Source organism: Amblyomma americanum, chromosome 6 (assembly GCF_052857255.1).
Source record: "Amblyomma americanum isolate KBUSLIRL-KWMA chromosome 6, ASM5285725v1, whole genome shotgun sequence".
Taxonomy (NCBI): domain Eukaryota; kingdom Metazoa; phylum Arthropoda; class Arachnida; order Ixodida; family Ixodidae; genus Amblyomma; species Amblyomma americanum.
The window spans coordinates 36,259,177-36,286,357 of NC_135502.1; the positions used below are offsets into that span (position 1 = coordinate 36,259,177).

Below are 27,181 nucleotides of genomic sequence, written 5' to 3' on the forward strand. Positions count from 1 at the left end.
TCATTTGGTGATCGATCTCTCGTGACCAACCATTAACAGCATACCACCCCCCAGGATGGCAGGGAGGGCGCGCTGCCTATCCAGTGTGTGGAACGCAATCAAAGCAGGCTTTTGCGGTTGGACACCAACGCCACTGCCACGTATATGAAAGCGAGATTGAGGTCTCCACTGGCCCACGGAGCCGGTTGTGCTCCTTTCCTTTCATGAAAATGAGCGGCCTTTGCCAGGTTGTCAACGCCAATGAACTCTATGAACGCCGCCGGCTCACTTGTTTTGTTTTGTTTTTGAGGAAAGGAAATGGCACAGTAACCGTCTCACATCTCGGTAGACACCCGAACCGCGCCGTAACGGAAGGAATAAAGGAGGGAGGGAAAGAATTAATAATAATAATTGGTTTTTTGGGGAAAGGAAATGGCGCAGTATCTGTCTCATATATCGTTGGACACCTGAACCGCGCCGTAAGGGAAGGGATAAGAAAAGAATTAAGACAAAACTGAAAATTGAAAGTTGGATTTCGAGGAGGAGGAGGTGCCCCGCCGCGGTGGCTCAGTGGTTAGGGCGCTCGACTACTGATCCGGAGTTCCCGGGTTCGAACCCGACCGCGGCGGCTGCGTTTTTATGGAGGAAAAACGCTAAGGCGCCCGTGTGCTGTGCGATGTCAGTGCACGTTAAAGATCCCCAGGTGGTCGAAATTATTCCGGAGCCCTCCACTACGGCACCTCATTCTTCCTTTCTTCTGTCACTTCCTCCTTTATCCCTTCCTTTACGGCGCGGTTCAGGTGTCCAACGATATATGAGACAGATACTGCGCCATTTCCTTTCCCCCAAAACCAATTATTATTATTATTATTTCGAGGAAAGGCGCGGCGCTGCGCAGCGGCGGAACACCTGTGGCTCGGTGCTACTAGTGGCGCATGCGCAGTAGTGACTAGGGAGCGAGAGAGAAATATCCGCGGCGAGGTGCGCGTTGTGACGTCATGTGCCTCCTCGTAGCGCCGCCACGGTGAAATCGCAAGTTCGCGGCCAGTAAAACTTTCGCTTTAATACCTTCACGCGTTCTGGTTCGTCGGCCAGTAATGTAGGTTTCCCTCCTTCGGAAATCCTGACAGTACCCGCTCGCGGGTCACATTGTTAACAAGCGGTCTTTTGGAAGAGAAACATAATTATCATCATCATAATCATTAGCCTGCCTACCCCCACTACAGTTTACACTATTCTGTGCCAGCTGCGGCCACCCTATCCCTATACCAAACTTTCTGCCGCCCTTTGCTACGCTTGCCTTCTCTTGGAACCCACTCTGTTACCCTTAAAGGTGCACTAGAGAGGATTCAGAGCTCGTCTTTTTACCGCGGGAACTCGATCTGCACGCTCCAAACATTCTTAGAGACTTCGAATTATTGTCCTGTGCGGTCGATTTTCCTATCGAATTGAATTAAACATCCCGGCACCCACGTTTTTTTTTTAAATCACCTCTGAAAATAGGAGGAGTCAGCCAACGTGTGGAATGCCTTTCAGCCAGTTGCGTGACGGCTTACCGCTCTACCATCGGCGGAGTGACACGTAAAGCGAAGAGTCCACGCGTATTTTTATTTTCGTGGGCTTAATTTGCGACTATAGTTGTCTGCGACTGAAGGTATTTATTCACGGAAACCTAAAAAAATCAAAGCGAAAGCGGAGCCGGCACGTGACTGGCTGAAAGGCACTTCACGCGTTGGCTGACTCCTCCTACTTTCGGAGGTGAGTTTAAAAAAAAGGCGGCAGCAGGGACGTTGAATTCAGTGTAATAGGCAAATCGGCCGAACAGGATAATAATTCGAAGTTTCTAAGAACGCTCGGAGAGTGTATATCGAGTTCCCGTGGTAAAAAGAAGAGCTCAGAATCCTTTTAGTGCACCTTCAACGACCAGCCGTTTCTTGCCTTCGCATTACATGCCCTGTCCGAGCCAATTTCTTCTTGATTTAGACTAGGACGTCATTAACTCGCGTTGTTCTCTTACCCACTCGTCCCTCTTCCGGTATCTTAACGTTACACCTATAATTTTTCTTTCCATATCTCGCTGCGTTGTCCTTAACTTAAGCTGAACCCTTTTCGTTAGCCTCCCCGTTTCGGCCCATACGTGAGTACAGGTAAGATACATCTCTTGCATGTTTTTCTCTTGAGGGATACTGGTAAACTGCCATTCATGATCTGAGAGAACCTGCAATATGCGCTCCACCCCAATCTTATTTTTCTAGTTTTTTCCCTCCCGTGATCCGGATCAGCGGTTACTACCTTCCCTAAGTAAACGTATTCACTAACCACTTCCAGAGCCTCGCTGCCAACTGTAAACTGCAGTTCCCTTGCGAGACTGCTGGACATTACTGTAGTTTACTGCATACAAAAATTTGGCCCACTGTTCTACTCTGCATGTCTAAGTAAATGCTCATATTTTGCAATTCATCCACTGAGTGACTTTGCAAGGCAATGTCATCAGCGAATCGCAAATTACTACTGTATTATCCATTAACTCTTATTCCCTACTGCTCTCCGTACGGGTCTCTGAGTGTCTCCTGTAAACTCAGTGGGGTGAATAGCATTAAAGTGATCATGCCTCGTTGCCTGACACCCCTCCTTATTGGAATTCTAATGCTGCCTTCATGGTGGCTGTGCAGGCACTATGGTGGCTGTGCAGACTTTATAGGTATCTCCCAGTATCTGTACATAAGGCTCGTCTACACTCAGATTCCGTAATGCTTGTATATGAGTGCTGAGGTTTCGACCCAGCAAAATGCTTGCTCGTAGTGTATGAAAGCTGTATATAGGGGTTGGTAATATTCTGCGCATTTCTCTATCATCTGATTGACAGTGTGAATACGGTCTATTGTCTTCTCATTCTGGGTTTTTTGCGCAAAAGACACGACACAAAAGAAACGAGGTAGACAGGACATACTCGCAAAAAACATACTCGCAAGGTCTATTGTCCAGTGGTGTTTACGAAAGCCTGCCTGATCATTTGGTTGACGAAAGTCTGAGGCTGTCCTGACTCTTTTAACGACTACGTTAGTAAATACTTTGTAGGCAACGGACAGCAACCTCATCGGTCTGTAATTTTTCTAAGTCCTTGACATCTCTTTTCTTGTGGATTAAGATTATGCCAGGTTCTTCCAAGCTTCTACTACCCTCGAGGTCATAAGGCATTGTGTACATATAGGATGACTAGTTTTTCTAGCACAATCTCCACCTCCGTCCTTCAATATATCTGCTGTTACCTGATCGTCACCAGCTGTTTCCCCTTTTGCATTGCTCCTGAGGCTTTCTTTACTTCCTCGCTCGTTGCTGGCGGGATGTCCCATTGCTGTGTACTACTGCCCCTCTCATTAACACCTGATTGCATTCACTGCTGTATAGGTTTGTGTAGAACACTTCGGCTACTTTAACCATCTTGTCCATATTGCTAATGACATTGCCCTTCTTGACTCTTAACGCATACATCTGATTTTTGCCTATCTTGTTTCCTTAATCTACTTCCGTTTTTAGAGCTTGATAGATTCTCAACATATTAAGCTTCCTTATCCAGTGCCGCCGTTGTCGGCGTTGTGAGCGAAAAATCACGATCATAGATCTGGAACGTGGTGTGGAGGGAAGGTGAGGGAGCTGTGGGAAGGAAGAGTGGGAGGTATAGGAACAATCCGTTAAGATATGAATGCCGGGACGGGAGGACTGAAAGGGATAGTGAGACGAGAGAAGATGGGTGAAGGAGAAGGCCAGAGAGGAATGGTCGCACCAGGGATCAAAGCAGGGTAGAACATCGGATGGTGGTTATGTGCGACCACCAAATGTGACAAAGGCGGTCCAGCTCCAAGGGGAGAGGAGGTACTCGGAGGAGCACGTGAAGCGTACGTAGCCAGTGCGCTTTGTGCGGAATGCATGTTTCTCTAAATTGTTATTTGAAGGCGAGTACCACGACTGTGACGCGCTTGGAGTGCATTTCGTCCGTCGAGCACATTGGACTATACACGTCCTCTGTTCCGGATTGCCAAATTCATGCCCTAAAATTTGCTTTGACACAAGAGGACGAACGCAATACCCAAAGGAAATGGCGCCGATGTCCACAGCAACGGCACTGCCTTGATTTTTTTTTTGGTGGTCAGCGTTTTGTCATAGTAAATGTCGAAGGTTCCTTGACCTGCCTCAGGCCTCATGCTTGTTTTAGTGCGCTAGCACTTATGGTGGCCATTCCCCGCATTTAGCCGTTGTGTGTTTGTCTATTTGCATGTTTGTCTGAAGCCGGTTTTGTGCTAGGCTGCTCACCCGCCAAGTGGTGAGCAGGTGAGCATGAGCAGCCTGACCACCGCGTCAGGCGGCCGCTCAATTAATCGTGAGAGACTGCTCGCGAAGAGCTACCTGGATCGCAACCCAAGCCAAGCAACCCAAGTCGCCCCGATGGCAGCATCTGCCATACTCGTAGAAGGGCAGTGCCGCATCATTTGACCGCTTCACCACTGTGTCAGGAATGCCTAGAAGACTCCCAGGGATCTATGAATGTAGGGGATGACCAATTCCGCATATATGGGCATTAGCCCATTATCGCTATCCGAGCAACTGCCATCCATCAACACTGGATCTGAACACCGGAGCCGAAGTGAAAACCGACCTCTTATAGCGCACCTAATTCGAGTTTGGCCTAACTAAGCAAATTGACCATCTCTTTTTTTGTCTCTTTCTTTCACCGAAGACGATATGTGCCGTTTCTTTTCTGGCGCGAGACGAGAGTATAATGAGATTATTCGCCCACAGCAACGCTCACAGCATCATCACGAACGACTGTAACAGCAGCTTGCCGGTATGCAGTAGCACCTAGGTGGAAGCAGAAATGCACGAAACAGTGTCGCCTTTACTTACCGCATGCATTAGTGCTGCAAAACGCACATCGAAATATTGAGAACATCCATTAAGCCTTATAACTATACCACCAATGTGTACAGTGCACGTTTCACGAGAGGTAAAGCCTGTCGTGAAATGGCTTGCGAAGGATTTGGAGAATTCTCAGGCTTGCGCTTTCGGTTTGCTAGTGTTGTAGTCGTATTCAAGCCGTGCATGGATACGTCGACCCATCCAACGAAAATGAAGGGCATAATGTGTTTATTTCACGTTAACGCAAATTAATGCTAATGGAAACACCAAATAAAAATAAGGAAAACGAATTGTATATACACATGGCCTCCTTCGGACGAATTATAAAGTATGAAAGCAATAAATAAAATACACAGCACTGAAAGATGTTCTTTACAATGAAATAAAAATTTCAGGTAATAACCCGCAGTGTTTCTATAGGAGGTCTGGTCTTTGTCTGATGCCGACGGTGACGTCCTTGGCTGCCAGAATTGCGATGCCCGTGCCGAATTCGAGCGGTACCTGCAAGCGACATTGAAGATGGTGAATTTTAGATTACTGCAAACAGTCTAAAGTGACAGTGTGAACCACTATGTGAAGCCCATAGATAGCGTGAGGGAAAAAAATCGGATCCAACCTTAGAGACAACGGGTCCTTTCGTTGATTTCAAATCCACTCTTTAGCGAACAATAAATGTGCAATGTGAGCACATCTGTGCCCCCCCCCCCCCCTTTTTAACCTGCCCGTTCGCAGCAGCTGTCGGTAATGTTCAAGCAAGTCGAACGACATGCAGCATCCTTTTACATTTACGCGATGTTGAGTGCGTACTCAGTCGTAAACACACACACACACACACACACACACACACACACACACACACACACACACACACACACACACACGCACGCACGCACGCACGCACGCACGCACGCACGCACGCACGCACGCACGCACACACACACACACACACACACACACACACACACACACACACACACACACACACACACACACACACACACACACACACACACACACACACACACACACACACACACACACACACACACACACACACACACACACACACACACACACACACACACACACACACACACACACACACACACACACACACACACACACACACACACACACACACACACACACACACACACACACACACACACACACACACACACACACACACACACACACACACACACACACACACACACACACACACACACACACACACACACACACACACACACACACACACACACACACACACACACACACACACACACACACACACACACACACACACACACACACACACACACACACACACACACACACACACACACACACACACACACACACACACACACACACACACACACACACACACACACACACACACACACACACACACACACACACACACACACACACACACACACACACACACACACACACACACACACACACACACACACACACACACAAACTGCACGCTGCAGGCTTCGAGACAGCTAGTTTACCCTTATCTTTTGTTTTCTTTTTAACTTGGAGGGTAAAAATTCGCCCCATTTGTTAGTTGACAATGAAATACAGGCAAAGTCTTCCTACAACTCTGTTTCATGCATCAAGTGCAACGCTGTCAAAGCTAGCGCTCTTGTTTGCGCTGCCTTCAACCGTGATTAAAAAGTATTGCGTCCCTTGTGGTACGCGAAAAATAGTGAATGCTTTGCCTGCAGGCTCATTACATGATACATTTGTCATGATCTTGATTCCTTGCGCTGTTATTGCTGACGACACGCATTCGCTTTCCAGTGCTTTAGACCACTCGGCCACAAAACAAGCGCGAACACGCCTCCCTTTATTTTTTCATGCGGACTACTTCTGTACCTTTCACAGCGTTGCACTTGATGTATGAAACGGAGTATAGGGACCATTGCGCAATTAATTTTTGAGCTTTAGCTTTTGTTAGAACGCTCCTTAGTTTCGCGTCGTCATTGTCGTCCGCAGCGCCACCTGCGCAGCTGGCAGGGTGCAGAGAGGTGAAATCACCCTCTCCACTTTGAGAAAAGATGAGAGAGAGAGGAAAAGAGGTTGTTAGTCGACGGGGGCCTAGTGACACCGGCGTCCGCCTCGAATGCGAGAGGTGGTTCGCACTCATTCGCAGCATTTCTGCGTCCGCATGCCCGTCCTTGCGTACACAGTCCGTCAAAATCATTGAATGTCAAACCTACCGTCAAAATAATCAGCCACTCAAAAACAGGGCGCTCTCAGCGTGGCGTAACAGATGGTTAAAAATGCCGGTAAGGCAGGGCCCTTTGTTCTAGCTGGAACTTGGATTTGAAAAGGAACTTAGAGCTCGTTTGTAAGTGAACTCCCGTACACTGGATAACTGGGGCAAAAACGAGGTTTGCAATCAGCGACATTCTGCGCAAAAGTCCTCTCTATAAGGTAGTAGTAAGCTACCTATAGAAACATTCAAGTGTTGGCACTGCCACCTACATGATCAACAAAGATTATTTTCGGATAGTGATCAGTTTCAATTGCGATTTTTCTAAAGCATGATCGGCGAGCGAGAACTTGATATACGAGATTCCTCCATGAAAAGCGAAGCGTCCTACTTGATGCTATACACTTGCAGCGCATGATTCATCACAAAACAAAACCTGCGCTGGTAAACGTCCACTTGCAAAGGACGCGTGCACAGTGAGTCAACACGAAGCACTCCTAAGCTCTACCTACCTTAGTTTCCTTTGTGGGCACAAACTGCACACTGTGTACGGAATGGAGGAGAGAGAGTTTGACGGCCTGCAAGGCGAAGCGCATGCCTACGCAGTTTCGGGGCCCGGCTCCGAATGGCAGGTAGGAGTAGGGCTGTATAGAGTCGATGTTTTCTTCGCTGAACCTGCACGGCAGTGCACAGATTATGAGGTAGGTATACTATCGCCACTCAGCAACTGCGATGCTGCTCTAACGCATGCACCGCAGTTATCGAGGCAGTATTCGTTATTAAAAATACCAGTGGATGTCGCACAAAACTGAAAAGGCATTCAAGAACTTTTACAGCATAGAACCAGGAGCCATAAGATTTCTCATTTTTTTCTTTCGCGAGTGTACTTGCACTACACTAACTGCTTTCAAAAAATTTCTAAATGTAAAAATCGGGTCAATCGTGGAAAAAAAATTTGATCAGCAGCTGACTCTGGTCAGTTGCTGATCACTGGTTTCCAAGTAAAGCATCTATATACGCGTCCTCGTACCATCGCTCGGGCGTGCGTAAATAATTCAGCTTACAGCCGGAAGCGCTTAACCAAACATCTTCGTTCTAGATAACACCATTCAAAGCCGCTCCATGTATACCTTCTAAACGTCGAACTTTACTAATTAAGCCTTTCACAGGTTCGGACGGATGTGTCCCTACTGTGATGCTTGCCTTTGACACGGCTTTAGAATCTCTCATAACAAGGCAACCATTGGGAACGTTCACACGTTGCGTCACCGACACAGAGTGAGACCTCATATATGTGCGCGCATTGTTCGTGCAGCGTGGCACTCACCTGTCAGGGTCGAACTTCTCCGGATTGGGAAAGAACTCTGGATCGTGGTGCATCGAGTACACGGGGACTGCGATCACGCAACCCTTTGGCACCCTGATTCCTGTGTCGCCGAGGACGTAGTCCTCGTGAGCTGATCTTTCGATCCTGCACAGTAACGAGAAGACGTCCGCGTAAATACAATGCGGAAACTTGGCAACAGTTTCACACACTCATGTTTTGTGGTGAAGAAAAATTTTTCAGCACCTTCAAGAAGTGAAGTCATGTTGCTTTTTGCCTCACTGTTCTCGTATTTTTTTGTTTCAATGTATCTTCTTGAGAAGCGCAGGAGAAAAGTGCTCAAAGGGCATGGACGTCCGGTAGGGGGGAAAGGGGTGTGACCCCCCCTAGAATTTCGAGTAATGCATATATTTTTTTGGATGCACTTGCAAAAACCAACACAGCAGATCAGCACACTAAAGTCCTGAATATGCGTACGAAACTCCCTTCAGGATTGCGAGACAACTTTACACGTTACACTCTATGACTAACCTTGTCGGTCATGTCAGGGCCGTGGAAGAAAGACAGGCTGTGCTGGCTATCGAGGATAGCGAACGACTATAAGAGGAAGGTCCAATGTGTCTTCTCTACGCCCGGCACTAATTTGCCGGTTCTAATTTTTGTTACATGTGTATACTCTACACATGCCTACAGCCGCCGCGGTGGCTCAGTGGTTATGGTGCTCGGCTGCTGACCCGAAAGACGCGGGTTCGATCCCGGCCGCGGCAGTCGAATTTTGATGTAGGCGAAATTCTAGAGGCCCATGTACTGTGCGGTGTCAGTGCACGCTAAAGACCTCCAGGTGGTCTAATTTTCCGGAGCCCTTCACTACGGCGTCCCTCGTAGCCTGAGTCGCTTTGGGGCGTTAAAACCCCCTACACCAAACTAAACCAACTTTACACCACAAATAGTGCCAGTTTGATGGCAGCTACCATCTGCCTCCCGCCGCAGCCGGCTCTCTATAAGCAACGGGTATCCCCCCCCCCCCCCCCCCCCCCCAGCGAAATGTTCTGCGGACGCCCTTGTGTGAAAGAGTGTTCATGGTCTATGGTTCAAGTAGGTGAAAAGGTGTGAACATTGCGTGAGCTCGTAGATAATAGATTGTAATTAGGTTCCTACAGTGCCACACGTCCAGCTGTTCCTATTTAAATGCAGGATCGCTCATCACTGTTTCACTGAACTCACCGGGGGCCTGGCGGGGTACATCCTCAGGGTCTCCGATACGACGCAATGCAGGTACGGCAATTTGGAGACAGCGTCGAGGCTGGGCTCCTTTCCCTGAAAGTTCGACGACAAGATTACTCCGCATTGGAGCAGTGAGCGAGTTTTCTCGCCAGCTAAAAACACTTTTTAAGAGAGCAGTAACCGACGCGAATGAAGCATGACGATTGTGTGAGGACACATAGGGTAACCGTGCTAAATTGAAGTCCTTGTACGAGCAGAAGCTTAACAGAACTTCGTGCTTTACTTTTGTACTGCTCCAAGAGGTGTGCAGCCATCTTTGCATTTAAGCCTACCTGTGCATGGCGTTCTTTATCGACGTTTTACATGGTAAGCATGCTGTAACTAGTAAACAGCAATAGTTTCTGGAACGAGGATGACCTAGCTAGCATGTGTAGGGCAATGGCAATGTAGGACTCGCCGTTCATCTGCAGTAAAAATGAAAAGGCGGTTAAAGGATGTTTGTATTAAGTGCGATGGCAGCTATATACCGCGCTTGTAGGTGACTTGTATACGTCACCTCACTAAGTCCCATGACTGCTAGCGTGGGATGAAGCAAGCGCTCAATGAAGGCGAAACGCAAAGGCACCCGTGCGCTGTGCGATGTCAGTGCACGTTAAAGATCCCCAGGTGGTCAAAATTAATCCAGAGACCTCCTCTGCGGCACCTCTTTCTCTCTTCCTTCTTTCAATCCCATCTCCTTCCTTTCCCTTGCGGCGCGGTCCGAGTGTCCATTGAGATGTGAGACAATTACCGCGCCATTTCCTTGCCTCAGAACCGTATACCGGTGGCCTAGTCGTTTGAGCATCCATCTCGCATGCGGGAAGTGCGGGGTTCGATCGCCAGTGCCACCGGGCACCCACCGGTGATACAATGGGCACAAGCTTTCCCCTGGTCTGGTGCTCGGCTTATTTAGGGTGAAATGCTTGGGAAATGGGTCTTAGACCCCACCTTGAGTAGAAGAAAAAAAACCTTGTGCCATGGCGCTCTTTGGCCACCGATGCCCTTGCGCCATAAAAATTCAGAGTCATCATCAACAATGTACCCTGGCCAATCCCCCACCGTGGGTACGTGCCATTCAACCACAGGCCATCATCATCATCATCATCATCATCATTTCCTCAAAAAAGGGGGTAAGTGTTATTCGAAAGTTGTCAGGCCACTTCCCCCTGTGACCTGAAAGGTCGCTGACCATTGCGGAGCGGCACCTGCTGTGCCTCCGGCAGTCTCCAAGCAACGGCAAGAACAGCCCTGGCTGTATCAGGATGAAAGCGCCAGAAGCGAGACAAACCCCATCGCAATTAAGGATCTCAGTGACCGCTAATTAAGCAGCTTGAAAACGTTCCAAAAGGTCTGCGCCGTGGCCCCTTCTCACGTGCTTCACAAAGCCACCGCTCGCTTTCGTCATGCGTTGGTTATAGGTAACAAGGCGCTCGAACAGACCGAAAGCGTATTTTTGTAAGTCGAATGGAAAGAATCGGTATTGCTCTTGGTAGATGGTGCACACTATATCATATAACGCTAAACCGCTGCCACTTACATGCGTGGCGAAGCATTCATCGGCCTCTTTGCGCAGCTTGGACTGTACGTCTGGGTTCAGCGCCAGCAGATAGGCGGCGTAGGAAAGGACCGAAGACGTGGTGTCCTGGCCGGCCAGGAAGAAAAGGACGCACTGCGACAAGGCTTCGTCTTCAGACAGGGCTGGAAAAAGTGGCCAAAAAGAGGGAAGATCAAGACCAGCCACTTGGAAGTGCTAATGACCTATGTCAGGGACAAAATATTGCACTTAGGTGTAAGCGGTCTCTTTTAAATGGCGAACAACACTACCAGGAATTCGGGACAGCCCCCAGCCACTGTCCCTAGGCCTAGCGGCTTATCGCGTTCTGTTCCGCAACCGCTCGGTCATTCTGTTTCTTTCTTAAGTCACGGTAGAAGTCAACACGCTTTTTTTTGTATGTTCAAAGCCATGCGCCACATAGTGGCAGGCAATGGAACTAAAAGCGCTTGACCCGAATTCTTGAAAATGGTGTAGCCCTTCTAACACAATTTTTCCTGCAGGTTCACCGGAGCGACAGCCTTCAGCAATCGCTGAGCGTCTCGCTGTTGCTCAAGGGGTAGACACACGTGTGACTAATGATTACAGTGTGTACTGGTGAGAAACGTGCAGCCGTTCGCAAAAGATCCGAGGCCACCATTTTTTTTTATCTGAGTCATGCGGTGCGGCTTGCATACCATCCCCAACAGTCCAAACCTCCGAAGACAGAGAGAGAGAGCGTTCCTACTCACCCATGTCAGAGCTTTAAGAGCGAGGAGCGCTACTATGGTCGAATACGAATAATGAAGTGGCAAACGCCCCTCAAAAGAGGCCCTCCAACCACTGGCACCGACCTACTGTCGTGACAATGCAGGCATTTACTAGCTATTTGTAGTGCCACACTAGCAAATGCAGGGCGGTTGACCCAGATGACATGAAAATAGGATGATTCCACTGGCTTGGGAGCCCCCTCCGAAGGGCATTTGGCGCATCGTTCTTGATTTGTATGCGACCATATATGTACCCCAGTACACAAAGCAGCAAACCCCATAGCCTGGAAACTTTTGAGTGGGAATCTACAGGACCACAAAAGCAACTTTAAACTTTTATCGCAAGACCGCTTAACCCTGCAATCAGACAACTAGGAACGCGAAAATCGCGGTCTGCCATGACTAGCGTGGTTGACCGCGCTGATACGCACTGCTAAGCCAGGTTTCAAGAAATGAAAATTTGAATATGTTTCTTTTCTTCGCTTCCTTTTTTCTTCCGTTAGCACACCTTTCACTGAAAGCTGTGGTTATGAAGCGACCCGATTTGTGCACCAAATAGGGAGGGAGCACGTGAAACTCGCGCCGCCGGGTAACGCGCGCTCCTCAGACACGCAGCCGCGGTGGTTCAGTGGTGATGGCACTCGGCTGCTGACCCGAAGGACGCGGGTTCGATCCCGACCGCGGCGGTCGAATTTCGATGGAGATGAAATTCTAGAGGCCCGTGTGCTGTGCGATTTCAGTGCACGTTAAAGAACACCATGTGGTCGAAATTTCCGGAGCCCTTCACTACGGCGTCCCTTCATAGCCTGAGTTGCTTTAGGACGTTCAACCCCCGTAAACTAAACTAAAGTTTCCCTTTCGGGCGTGTGAATGGTCAGAATACGTTGCGCTACAACGCTGACGAGAATCGCATATTCGAAACATTAACAATTGATATGGCTATTAATAACGACGACCTACAAATCTCAAGACATAAGGCGTCTAGCTGTAATAGTTGAAAGTTAACTATTAGATTGCAGTAGACAAGTTTTGTAACTAATGCGTCTTAGCTGTATTCTGATGCCCGCCACTGGCGACAGCGCGACACCAAAAAAGAAAAAGAAATGTCTCCTTTAGCTCAAAAAACCTCTTTTTAAAAATTATTAATAGTCTTCAGTGAAACGTCCTTCGTAATGCCTGTATCGTAGTTTCCATAGCCGTTCTTTTTCAATCGTTTTTACAAAAATCAAACAGCACGAAGTAGAACTGAATATCTGTATGGTGGTACATCCCAAATCTACGTGTTCCACCTGAAAACCTGTAATACCTGACCACGCTGCCTCCTGGCAACCTCACCTTTCGAGACAAACATGATGTCGTTCTTCACATCAGAGTCGAGGTTGAAAATTTCCGAGGACTCCTTCCCGGAAGTAGCTTCCGGATCATCAGCTAGCGCACCTTCCTGTGCGTCCATCATGAGCTGCAGGAAGTCCTCATGGCGCTACAAAAGGAAATTAGGAAACTTCAGACGCAATACTATGCGTCATGTCAGAAGCGGCCACATTGTTATAATTTCGTCACACCTTCAATGACGCAAATTAGGCCGAGCCCTTGTCTACCGCAGTGTGAAAAGCTTCCTGCTCACCCCATTAGTATAGTATACATCACCGTGGTATACGTACATCCTCCGCCAAAAGTACACAGAGCAAGGGGTTCGCTTCTAAACCATGCTATCTGGCTCGTTATGCATCGCCAGCGCTCCAATTCTCATGAAGCCCAGAGAAACTCTCGTCTTCAGCCCTCCGAGCGTTATGACTCTTACGTATACTACAAGAACTCTAATACACGGTTTCGATGTAAAATCCTTGGGCTCTTCGCTTTTGACAAAGGCTGTAGATTGCAAAATATGATTATTAACGTAACCAATTAGAAAATTCATACAGTACTCACGTGGTGCTTCTCTTTTCTTTTCTGGATGATATTAACGGAAACGTCCTTAAAGTACTGAAAAACTTCCGAGTTGAAAACCTTCACTTTTAATGCTTTCACCACGCCCGGGAACAGGACTGCAAGAAATCCACATGTATAATCAGTTCACTGCGCCGCGGCTTTCGTCATCTTCGTTCTGCCCAGAGTGAAATGAGAGGCCGCAATGGGGCCAGGACTGCTCAGTACTCACGCAACATCACCAGGGGCAAAGTAATACCGCCAGAGAACGCCTTCCTTGCTTTCGAAACAAATTCATTTGTCGCGTCAGTGTGGGAGTCCAGCTTAGTGCCGAAGGCGCATCTTGCGATGACATCAAGTGTGTAGTGGCCGTAAAACCTGGAAAGAGGCATCATTTGTTGCATAAAGTTTCGCAGGCAACTGTGGAAAAATGAAATAGTTCTAGGTGTGATCATGGGTTTTACGATAAAGTGGACAACGGAGAAATGCAATTCAGTTTTATGAAGCAAGCGGTTAAGCGCAGGTGTGTGTGCAGTACTGGTTGGTTTCGCCGAGCTCTACAAGATATAGGACTTCTGGTCCTTCAACGTATTTTAGTGCCTGCACCATGTAAGTGCGGGCTGGTAAGAAATCATCAAGAGGTGGCATAGCTTTACCCTCTAGTTTTCTGAGAAACATCGATACGATATTGACACCCGTTAACTTCCTCATAATCATGAGAACGCATTGCGAAAAACTTTCTTTTTACCTGGGTTTCAAGCAATTAAATTTCTCCACTCACTGTTTGATGTCGACGTCCTTTTTCAGCTGCGCAGCGTTCTTCATATGCTCCGACGTTATTTTGGCACACTCTTGAATCAAATTGTTCATCTGGAACATATTTAAGTCAGCCATCACGTTCCGTATACGTTTCCGGCGGGGCCCTAAACTGAAACGTGCAAGCACATATCTCACGGTCCTTCCCCCTGGCTTCTATCCAAGCCTACTGGACCATTTTGAATTATTCTCGGCTGCAGGATATTGCCCCTAATTTCATCAAAATGCTTCAGGCAGCAGAACTCTAAACGACACAGATAATTATTTCATTCAGTAAGAGAAATATCTACAGAACACACAATTTAAAAGTTATTCTTCACAAGTTGTATAGTACATTTTTCTCCAGCCACCCCGGTGGCTCTGTGGTTACGGTGCTCGGCTGCTGACGCTAAAGACGTGCACGTCTCGCTAGAGGCCCGTGTACTGTGCCATGTCAGTGCACGTTAAAGAACCCCAGGTGGTCGAAATTACCTGGAACTCCCCACTACGCGGCGCCCCTCATAGCGTGGGTCGCTTTGTGACGTTCAATCCTATAAAATCAAACATTTATCTCTATGCTGTCTAAACAGAACGTGATTTACAGGCACAATGCTGTTCACGTGCGTGCACATTTTTCACAAAACACCCTCACCCTTCGAAGCTTTCCTGTGGTGAATGCAGGGCTCGCAGAGGGTCTGATCTTTCTCCAGCGTTCCACAGGAGCAATGGACATCATGTTGTCCAGGATAGGGTCGAAAAACTGAAGCGGCTGTTGTGTTATTGAAAGCAAGAGTAAGGTATTTTCCGATAGAAACTAATGGCATCTTGATAACAATCTTTAAAATGAAAGTTGCACAAACAAAATTTTACTGCCGTAGGGTACCGCTAAGCATTGCTTCCTTCATATCATGTTCGCTTTTTGCATCTACAGATTTACGTAAAACCATGAAAGTGCTCGCCTTTTTCCGGTTATGGAGAGCATTTGAATTACTGGATCCGATAGGTAAATTAAACTAGTTAGTTTAATAAAATTGCTTGGTTAAATTAGCCGCCGCGGTGGCTCAGTGATTATGGCGCTCTGGTGCTGACCGGAAAGACGCGGGTTCGATCCTGGCCGCGGCGGCCGAATTTCGATGGAGGCGAAATTGCAGAGGTCCGCGTAATGTGCGGTGTCAGTGCACGTTAAAGAGCCCCAGGTGGTCGAAATTTCCGGAGCCCTCCACTACGGCGTTTCTCATAGCCTGAGTCGCTTTGGGACGTTATATCCCCATAAACCAGTTAAATGAAAGGTGACTATTTGACACCTGGACAACAAAGTCTGTGAACAGCCTACACAGTAATGCAAGCTGAAATGCGATCTCTCCATATCTGTCATAAGGAGCACGTTACTTTTTGCTTTAAAAAACGTTCAGTCCACGGCGGTAAAGTGCAGGAACAAGATGTACTGAGCAGAATTGTCCTCATTGTATGTAAACAACAACATGGCCGGTACGTAAAAGGCGGAACACCATTACCAAACCTAACAGCGACCCTCATATAATGTATGAAGTTCAGTTTTGAGTTAAAAAAACAAACTAACTGTGCTCCTCCTTCACTATCGGTTGAATAGTTTCGCCGACCAGAAGGCTAATTTAATTAACCACCGCAAGAGGAGAAAATGAGAAAAAATGACTGCTTCAAATTACTGAAACGTAGAGATAAATCAGCATGGTGTTATTCTCAGTTATAACAGGACGTCTCCTTACTCAAAAGAGAATACAGGAAGCAACCCACGCTGCCTTCAAAATCGCTGTAACCTGGCTGCATACCGATAAATGTACGAACTAAAGAAACCTGGCGCGATTGGCGTGCAGTTGAACACAAAGAGCTTTCTCAATGGCGTCACTATGATTTCTTAAAAACCTTGCGTAAGCAAATATGTACTGCGAGCTTGCATTGCGAATTATCCTTTATCTCATCACACGCTCACTGATTTCTGTGACACGGAGCAACTGTTTCCCTGTTCACGAAATATGGATTTCTTGGTACCGCGTAATTGCGTTCAGTCATCAAATGCGTTCAGGTATGATTGCCGGTACCTAACATGTACCTACCCGTCTGTTGCACAATGCGGGAAAATCCTTCACGAGCACACGCTTCACGAGTTCAGGTTCGCCTACCATCAGCGTGGGTGTTCCTCCTTCGAAGATCCTGAAAGTGCGAATGGTCAGTAAGCAAATACAACGTTACGTGAAACGCATCCTCTCGCCTACCCGAAAACTCTCCCCATTTTCCGGTAACGTTCCTGATCCATTTCATGGACCGGCTGAAAAGAAAGAAAAATAGCAATAAATACAAAAAAGAAAGGGGACACTGGTTTAGTCACCAGTGTCTTGATGTGTAAGCCACGGTGTAGGCCTCTAAGCCGGTGTAAGCCGGGGTGTAGGCGTGATTTGCATGCATCCTTTTGCCTCTGGCCGGGGGCATATTGTAAATATGGCCGAATAAACTTTTCAACATTTCAACATTTAAACGAGAACTAACCATTCAGACGGGATATATTCGCGCTAAGCTGCGCTCGAAACTAAACTGCATTACTTCACCGGCGACTTAATTCCGGCCAACGTGGTGTACGATGTAGCTGTGGTGCAGCTGTCGTGAAAATCATTACACATTTACGTGGCCAGTACTATTTCCTTCCCAATGAGCGTACTGAACTCTTTTTTTTTTCCTGACCCATCTGCTACAACAGCGTAGTTGCAGAACATTGGAACTCTATTGTCAATTTGGAAAGTGATGTAAATACCGCCTAATCATTCGCTGCTATGCTGCGAGGCAAAAACTTAACGCTCCATATGCCTCGAAAACCAAGAAATGCGCGCAGTTTAACGCTGCGTGCGCGTTTGCCTCCAAGCGCCTTCTGCAAAACCTCTCCTTAAGCTTCTTGATGCTTCCACACTTGCTGCACGTATGTCCCGCAACGAACATTATTGTTTAATGCACCCTGCACTCATTACGGATCCATTCGTAAAATTCTAGCGACAGCAAAAACAGTGACGTAAGTCTAAGTTTATACACTCACTTCGGCCGGCAAAGTGCGTCACACTTTCCCATCTACACAGCTGGCGTCTGCCGTTCGTAAGGTTTGGTTTATTAATCCCCAACCATTGTAAATTTCATAAGCGCCATGTCTCTTTAATTCCATCAGCCATGCCACAAGACACCGACAATATGTCAAAACCGCGCATTCGTTTTATGATTGTTATAAGTTTTTCCAGAAAAATTAATGATGAGCATAATGTGGATGAGGACGACGTAAAACTCTGTTCGTTATCGCCGTTTAAAACACACATTAACTGAGCAACAAATTTTTAACTGTGATCAAAGCGACGTTTGCTTGCAGTTAGTAATTTTTGAAATTAATAGCGGTGGTGCCCGACTATATGTCCGAATTGTCTACAATTTTGGTAAAAACAGTACCATCATGTAGAAATGTTTGATGGTAAAATCACCTTGACCCCCATTCTTTCGACGAAAATAAACAAAAAATGCATGCAGTGTGCTAATACGGTTCCTGCCCCTCCTCTCCACAGCCCCTCTCTCCAACAGTTGATTACAAATCGACCCTTAATCGTGTTGCTCTCAAATTGTTACCTTGTAGAAGATGCGCAACGCTGGACCGATCACCAAGGAGAAAGCTTCGTGCACAACATTCTGATTCTTCCAGTAGTTTCGGTTCCTTGCCGCGTACCTGCCGAGCCACAAAAGAACATGAATCATAAGGAAGAACGCTGAAAATGCCTGCAACATTGTACAACAACAAGAATTCAATGGTGCTGCGATTGCGCATTCTTGACAAAATGCATGTAGGGTAGCAAGTGTAAGCAAAAAGTCACAATGCTTGTCCGTGACATCATATATTGCGAGGAAGAAAGTTACGGTCCGAATGATATATTTGCAATGCAAAGTGGACAACGTTCGATATGAAACTAAAGAACAGCCGCTGCAAGAACAACCACACGCACAAAAAAAAAATTAACAGCATCGACAACCTCATTAACCGCAGCAGCAGCAGAGTATAACCGGCAGATACTCACAGATAGAGCAGAACGCAAGCTGTCGCTGCAAGCAGCAGCCAGTCAGGCAGACCAATCAGCTCCATCGATGCGCCTTCCGGAGCGTGACGTCGACTGCAGGCGTGAGTCAGCAGCTCGCGGTGTATTTTAAAAGAGACTTCGCTCACTTCAGACAGCAGCTGTCGCGAGAAGTGCGCTCAGATTCGCTCTGAACGCCCTTTCCGCTGAGTACGGATCGGCGCCTACAAACAGCTTTCCTTATATCACTGAGGTACAGCGGGTGAGAGCGACCCCGTATCGTCAGAGGGCGAAAATGCGTTGCGGACAAAAGAGAGAGGGAAACTCGTGTCGATGATGACGTAGACTCGCGTCTTGCATCACAGCCTACAAAGGATACCGATGATACGCCGGCGGGGCAGGAGAGAGTAAACACAAACATTTCACGTGCCTGCGAAATAGACAGACGGCGTTGTGGAGGTCGCGTACGACGTCATGACTCAATGATCTGCAAGGAGCACCGTTTAAGGGGCAACCCCGAACGAACGCCCTTGAACGGGCTGAACTCACCGCTCTCTCTCATTGGTGGCGGAGGTAGGGGGACACCCTCTTTATCGCTCGCATTTGTGCCCTTGCGCGCCACTTGAACGACACGCGCCAGTCGGTATTGCGCAACGTTGCGTGCACAGCCGTGCGCCTAATGTGCTGACTGGGCCTCGCACAAAGAAAACCAAATGTGCCGTTCTGATCAACAATTCGTTCGTTTATTGACATTTTTTTCTTTGGTCTTCCTTAATCGCTCTCCTTTCGCGCATGGATTCCATAATAAGTGCTTGTTTACGTGGAAATGCACGCGCACTTGTTTGCACATGTGATTGCAAGCGCAAGGACCGCGTTTTTGCAGAAAAGCCAAAATATGGCAATCGAGCTAATGGTGTGCATGGGCACTAACGGATGTTACCCCCGTCCCTTGTCCACTGAAGGTGCGGCAAATAATGTGCTCTCTATTTTTTGAACACTTTTTTTTAAATAAAACTACGAGGTGAATTCTATTGCAAGGATGGCAAGGGACCGCTCAAATCGCCAGAGAATGTCAGCGTGTAGCTCAAAGGTCATATTGCTGAAACAAGTGCAGTAGCATTCCTCGAAGCACGTGTCTTCCATTGCATGCCTAGCTATAATGACAGTTGTCCGCGCACCTGCCTGCCGAGTAGAAAACAAGGTTCTTGTGGCTCAGCCGCATATGGTCACTGGATGTAATTATCATTAAGCGAGATAGCCACATCCCTTTCTTACTGCAGTGGCCGCAATCACTCCTTTGAGCACTGCCCCAGCGTTCACTTTTGAAACGAAATTAAAAAAAAGCGAAAATAAAGCGACACACAATGGAAGGAGCGCACGGAACGTAGCGTATGCCGGTGTTCACTTCTGATCGTGATATTTTTTTTTTCAATGACATTCCACGGACGATTCCTGGAGGGTATGGCGGCGACAAAACAGGATGGTTACGTCATTGGCTCGTTGTGCTCGATGGTTGGGAAGGACTTGGGCCACATGATGCAACGATGCAATCGTGATTTCACATCACTCGCATCTGACCTCGTCCGAAAGCCACCGCCACAGATGGCCACTTGTATGTCGCCTTTACACGGACGATTGCAGCGGACCCACTATCGGGGACAAAAGTTTGCCGGACACGAATTCTTGGAAAAACGTTTATTGCAACTCCATATCGCTACCAAATCGACTGATATTGTATGGAGGCATTAAAGGCCTAAATGCTCCTTCCTCTGGTAACAATATAAGGCGACTGGGTATCGAGATGGAGTTACAATAAACTTTTTTCCAAGAACTCGCGTCCGGAAAACTTTTGTCCCCGATAGTACTCAAGAGCGGCAAGCAATTGTCTGGCTGCTTGATCTTTGGCTGGAGCCAGCACATCTATATCGCCACTTATCATGCATCCACTAATAAAGTGGTATTCGTAGAACGCGCCTGTAGTTCGCAGCAAAAGTGCACTTGTGAATCAAGGGCAAGGTTTCAGAAATTATTTAAAAAAAAACACCTTACGTAAGAACGATCACTGTTTAGCCGGTGCATGTACTGCTACCCAGTCACGGTAAGTCGTTTTAAGTCCCCGGGTTGGGCTAGTTGATGAAGATTCATGTCTGAAAAACAAAGTAGCTCAAAAAACGAGGAGTGAGGTGCAGAGGCGACAACACCGCGCTGATTGTCGCCTCTTTGTCCCTCTTTTTTTTTTTTTGCGTTGGTTTGCTTGCCAAACATACTAAAGCAGGAAATGTGGAATGCACCGGTCCTTCACGAAACGCATGTACAGAGTCATCACATAATGATAAGCGCCCCCGCCCCGTAATATTTTTTTCTTGTTTACCTGTAAGGATGTTCACCTCGAGAGCCTGGGGCAAGTCACGTGACTTGATTAAACGTGACAATGTTCGCGACGATGCAGAGAATGCGAGCTGGAAGGATTTCTTGCTTAAAAACCCAAGCGCTCTTCCACACCATATGCTAGGTTGTATAGAGCTTTTCCCGTGCAGTTCTCGAACTGTGTGGTGTATTTCGTCATTTTTGTTTTCTTTTGTGCGGCGCGCTAACGTTTTATTGAAAAGAAAAAAAAATGGCACGTGGATCACGCGAGGTACACGTGCGCTTGTGGGGTCATACATTATACAACAGACACTAAAAGACACAGACCGGATAAATAAGGGGAACTAGCGACTAACCGTCGCGTGACGTAATAACAAAACGCATGTACGTCCCTTCGGCAACGATAACTGTTTCAGCTGAGGCCGAGTACGCTGTTAGCCAAGTCAACACCGCTTAAAAAAGCCAAACGAACGGCTACTGCCACAATAACTAGTTACTGAAACCTGTCCGTCAGCGTTTTTATTTTACTATAGCGTCACGGACAGTATACGCAGCGCAAGAAATAGAATGTATACGCGGTATACTGCTGAAGGTGCGTTTCTCGCGAAGCAACGCAACGCACGTAAAACGAAGTTAACGTTGTCTTGGCGCTTTGTACTTGACTCTGGATGCTAACGGATGATGTATGAGGTTGCTATATATAGTGCCGGTTGTTCAGATTGGCAGATATTAAAGCATTCTGGTGTAAATAGCTCATATATTTTTGCTACCATACTGCAACTCAATGTGCAATATAAACCAGTGTCCAAGCATAATTTCTACATTCCCCATATATTCACAGCTCACAGCCAAGCCACTGAAATCTATAATCGACAGTTGTAAACCTTTTTGTACCTGACGGAGGCCTAGCACATGCCGTGCAGTAATTTTATGATTATGAACGAATTTTTCTCGTTACCGGGGCGATGAAATAAGGGCGATAGCTACGCAGCCACCCTCACTCTATTCAGGACCACAAGGCCACACAGGGCGCAGTACTTTTAAGTTGTCATATTACGTCGCCGAGACCACTCACCCCGCAGAAAGAACTCTTTGCTCACAGCTTCTGTTGCAAAGATATACCTAGCACACGTATAATGGATGGACTGCGGTCGACCAGGCGTTAAACTACACATATGTGAGCACTTGCGCATCCAAGTCTCGCCAGTTATTTTACGGCTGGCCTTCGTAGCTGCAAGACCACGGTTTTTTTTTTTTTTTTGCGGCAGGCAGGTCGTCTGTCGTACATCTGAAGTGTTTTGAAGTGAGCGACCGTTGCGGATCGAGGGCCCGTCATTGTTCCCTTATCAAGCCAGAAGAGATTCAAGAGGTCGGTGCAGCGACGGAGAGCACGGCTGCACGTTGTGAAATGTGCGCTGGATTTTTGTTCTGCCCGAGCGCGTATACCAGCAACAAATGAAAAGCACACGCGACATTTGAGACACAAGCAGCAAACAAAAATTGGAGGGGCCACTTAAAGGAATACTGAATAAAAATCTGGAAATATTGAGAAAGCTCCAGATTTTCATTCGTAAGATACTCAAGGATACTACCATTCCGGTTATTTTTGAGCGTATGACCGTCCGTTTTTTCCGCTGCTCCAGTTCAGGTGCTTCAGTATCGATGGCAGATGCCGATGCTAGCAAGGAACTTTTCTTTCATTTTTATTATTATTTTAATAAAAACCACTTACTACTGCTACTTAATATTTTTTTATATTTTGTGAGCAGCCGCCAAATAGGTTGCCTCGATGTCCGCCCGCCTCAGCTCGAGGCACCCTACCGCTGAGCCGCGCTCAGCGCGCACGGGCTGGCGGCCATGACGTCGAGCCAACCCTTAGCAGCGCCGTAGGAAGGCTGGCTTTAGTGTTCCTGTGTAAGCATATACAGGAACACCAGCTGGCTTAGCAGTGCGCAGTTCTTTCAGGAACCCCTGCGCGTTTGTTCCTCTGGTGGACGCAAGATAGTGCTACCGGTACCGTCTCTGCGAAATTAAATTGGCTTTTAAATTGGTCTTCTGAGAAAACGAAATGGCGCAGTATCCGTCTCACATCTCGGTGGACACTTGAACCGCGCCGTAAGGGAAGGGCAAAGGAGGGAGTGAGAGAAGAGAGGAAGAAAGAGGTGCCGTAGTGGAGGGCTCCGGAAGAATTTCTACCGCCTGGGGATTTTTAACGTGCACGGGCGCCTTAATTGCGTTTCGCCTCCATCGTTTTGCCCCGCCGCGGTGGCTCAGTGGTTAGGGCGCTCGACTACTGATCCGGAGTTCCCGGGTTCGAACCCGACCGCGGCGGCTGCGTTTTTATGGAGGAAAAACGCTAAGGCGCCCGTGTGCTGTGCGATGTCAGTGCACGTTAAAGATCCCCAGGTGGTCGAAATTATTCCGGAGCCCTCCACTACGGCACCTCTCTCTTCCTTTCTTCTTTCACTCCCTCCTGTATCCCTTCCCTTACGGCGCGGTTCAGGTGTCCAATGATATATGAGACAGATACTGCGCCATTTCCTTTCCCCCAAAACCAGTTATTATATAAACGCGGCCGCTTCGACCGTGTTCGAACCCGGGAACTCCGGCTCAAACCACCGCACCGAGCGGCCGCCTGTGAAAGCTCCCACAATGCAGGATGTGACGTCAACCTTACCCGTCGCAAGCTACCGCTACAATGGACTGCACGGCAGAGAACGCGTTTGACGTGCTTTTGCTTCACTCCATCGAAATGCGACCGCCGCGGCAGGGATCGAACTTGCGCGTCTTTCAGGTCAGCAGCAGAGCACCATAACCAGTGACCCACCGCTGCGGCTATATTGCAAGAATGTGACTAAACGTTAGCATAACAATTACAACAGTCGGCAACGCTGTTTGTGCTACCTTTTCGGGGAATGAAGAATCGACTAAAATTCTGCTGCTTTGCATTCCGCATATGACCTTAAAAGGACCCCGAAATGATTTTGATGGCCATATTCTAAAGCAATTACAAATCTGTAGAAGTGGTGAATTTATGAAAGCTCTGAGTGTGTGCGCTGACCCAGGGAGCCAGTTACGTGCGTTTCCTTTCCTTTCGAGACTATTGCGCACAGATGGAAGTTGATGAAGACGACGACGTGCAGTGCATAGCGCGGGTATAGTGCACCATAACCCTTTCATCCCTTTTCTCTTCATGAGGAAGAATCCTCCGGTGTTGCTTTCCCGCGTGCATGCTTTTCATTTTAATTACCTGAATGCAGGAGAATAGTCACCCGATTCTTGGCCGATCCCCCAGTGTGGGTATGTGCCATATTTTGATAGGCTAACAACAACAGCAACTATAGTGCCTAGAAATATACTGGCCTAGAATATACTGGCCAGTATATTTCTAGGCACTATAGCGCGAGAGTGTGGCAGTTTAACACGAGACATGATCGGAATTGCAGCGATAGCGTGCATAGTACTCTCGTGCAGTGGCCAGCGAAGCTGATCTGTTTGCGCAGCCGTGAGTTCGAAACCCAGTCGCGGCAATATTTATTTTATTTCTGCAGATATCTGAGAGACTTCAGACAAACATGGGCTTTTTCATTGCTAGTCAATTATAGTGCTTTGGCACTAACACTTCTTTAATGTGATAACATTAGGAGGGCCATGAATGAGAAAACTAGCTGTCCATCGGCGTTGGCGTCTGTGTGAAGTCTGCACCTGCTAGGTGGTGTTTAGGAGAATTTGCCTCTCTCCATCTGCCACCTGTCAACGTCTCCATCTCCGTCTGCCCCTCTCCACCTGTAGGGGAGAAGAGGGAGACGCGAGATGCAGAATGACTCCGCAAAAACAGTGACTCAGACAACAGCAGGCCCATGTGCAAAATTTTTCCTTAACTAAGAAGTTTCTGGGAAAGCTCTATAGATTTCCTTTGTAGCCGTATGGCTGCGCTTGGGTGGATGCCAATGAGTAATTACTCCCTTATTACAAATCTACTCCACCTTGGGGGATTCCCCTAAACATTTGATCGAGAACTTAATTAGTTCACTGTTCTATGCTTGTGGAAAGTAATGCACAAATCCGTCCAAAAAATTGTTTCCTTCGAATTGAGTATTTTTCAAATGTGCATTAGGAACGAACTGGAAGCTCCAATTGGAATGCCCTAGCTTTGAAATGCTTCAGACATTTCAATCGAACATTCCAGTTGGACCTTCCAACTGGAATGCTCAAAAATGGCCCATATGGATTACGAATAGATGTTCTAATTGAAGCCTGATGCCTGTTCAAAACTGGGAATTTTTTAAGCGGAAAATCTAATTGGAGCCCATTTTTTTTTTACTGGCAGGCCAACTGGACCATTCGGTTGTGGTCCAGAAAGCCAAAAGAGCAATTCAAATGGAAACCAACTACGAACCTCAAGAACAAGCTGGATGATCGAACTGGAATAGCTAAGTCAACTGGACTGTCCCAATGAAACTATAGACCTTTGCATCGGTTGAGGGAGTAGTCGAAACAAACGCCTCCTCTCTGGACTGTTGAAAACCGGTTCCGCTGCCACTTTCACTATGCTAGTATAAGGTGCTCAGGTCAGTCCAGTGAACAATATGGCAGCGCCCATAGAGCAAAAGTTGGTAACAATGAGCCGTGGTCCACGGCATCCTGTGTTAGTCCACTTACAAATCACAACAGTGAATTAAATCGGCTTTTTAACGTTTGAGTGTGTTAAACAAGTAGTGCATTCCTCGTGGTGAGTGGAATATATTGTGTTGCCTGCAGGTTTATTACATGATGCATTCGTCATGAGCTCGATTAAATGCGCCCTTATTGCTGACGCCACGCTGTCACTTACTCATGCCTTAGACCACTTGGCCGCAAAACAAGTGCGGAGTAACATGTCTACCTTTATTTTTACATGCGGCCTACCTCTGTGTACCCTTCACAGCATTGCACCTGATGTATGAAATGCAGTATAGGGAAACAAACTGGACTATCCAACTGGATTCACGAGTCCAATTGGCTGTCCTATTCGGCCCATTTTATTGTAATTGAAATGCCCTATTGCACACCTGTGCTAGCTTGCTCGAGCAGATGGGGGCGCAAACATATCAAGGCATCAGTGGAACTTTGTTGCTACGGATTCTAGCTTTCAAGAGAATTCAGGCACTGCCTCCGAGTTATCGGTTCGAGGGCCTTCGAAATGCCCGTGTTACAGGGGTATAAATTAAGCACATTCACGTCACTCTGTCATATCTACTGATGTCCACAACAAAAAATTGGTGGTGGTTTAGCTCTGGTTAAACCTGCAGTGAAGTGATAGCTACAGCTGGCCGAGTAGAACTTGCTCAGTTGAACTGCAAAGTCAGTCTTTCGCCACTCCGTTTCGATGGGCGTTCTTTCTTCATCTTCATCCCACTTGACATGGTACATGCACACAGCTGTGGCAGCTCAGTTTCGCCTGTGTGCTGCACCGCCGGAAGCAGCGGCTGCTCCGCACCACGTGGCTGGCCACGTGACCAACCAGGTGACGAACCACGTGATCAGCCACGGCACTGCGCCACTGGCAGCTGCTCAGCACCACGTGACCAACCACACGACAGCATGGTGACGCAGTCACGGGGTGGCGGCGCCGCCACGCTGAAGGCTTGAAATGCTACCGTAATGTAGCTATCGCTACAAAACTGGAGGAAACACTTAAGCGATGGGTTAATGCCCATATATGTGGAATTGGTCATTCTCTACTTAACATTAACAGATCACTGGGAGTCCCCATACCACTTCCTAACGCAGTGGTTAAGCAATGCACACCACTGCCCGAGCAGGTGGCTGTTTAAAACACATCCACCAATTGGGGTTTTGAGACCCAGGCTGCTCTTCCCGGGCAACCTCTCGTGACCAATAATTAGTATAATTGCCACCTGCCCCGGTGGACAGCTTGCTTACAACCCGATTGGCATGTGGGCCACCTGCTTTTTCGCTCACAACACCACCGCCGCTGCCGTCACCAGATTTTCTGCAGAACGG

The 27,181-nt window shown here is 47.5% G+C and overlaps 1 long non-coding RNA gene and 1 pseudogene across 2 annotated transcripts; one reads left to right on the forward strand and one right to left on the reverse strand.

The window, feature by feature from the left end:
* Positions 1-5,104: 5,104 nt before the first annotated feature.
* LOC144136598 (cytochrome P450 3A8-like) lies at positions 5,105-19,020 on the reverse strand (annotated as a pseudogene). The gene is made up of 14 exons (XR_013315638.1): positions 18,812-19,020; positions 18,369-18,465; positions 16,988-17,040; positions 16,829-16,925; positions 15,388-15,504; positions 14,722-14,810; positions 14,173-14,318; positions 13,944-14,059; positions 13,350-13,494; positions 11,251-11,411; positions 9,675-9,767; positions 8,454-8,597; positions 7,639-7,801; positions 5,105-5,394 (listed from the first exon to the last, which is right to left on the reverse strand). The product of XR_013315638.1 is annotated as a cytochrome P450 3A8-like (transcript).
* Positions 19,021-20,777: 1,757 nt separating this feature from the next.
* On the forward strand, positions 20,778-25,631 carry LOC144136602 (uncharacterized). Its single transcript, XR_013315639.1, has 3 exons — positions 20,778-20,906; positions 22,444-22,544; positions 25,506-25,631. It is a non-coding gene; the product is annotated as an uncharacterized LOC144136602 (long non-coding RNA).
* Positions 25,632-27,181: the final 1,550 nt, after the last annotated feature.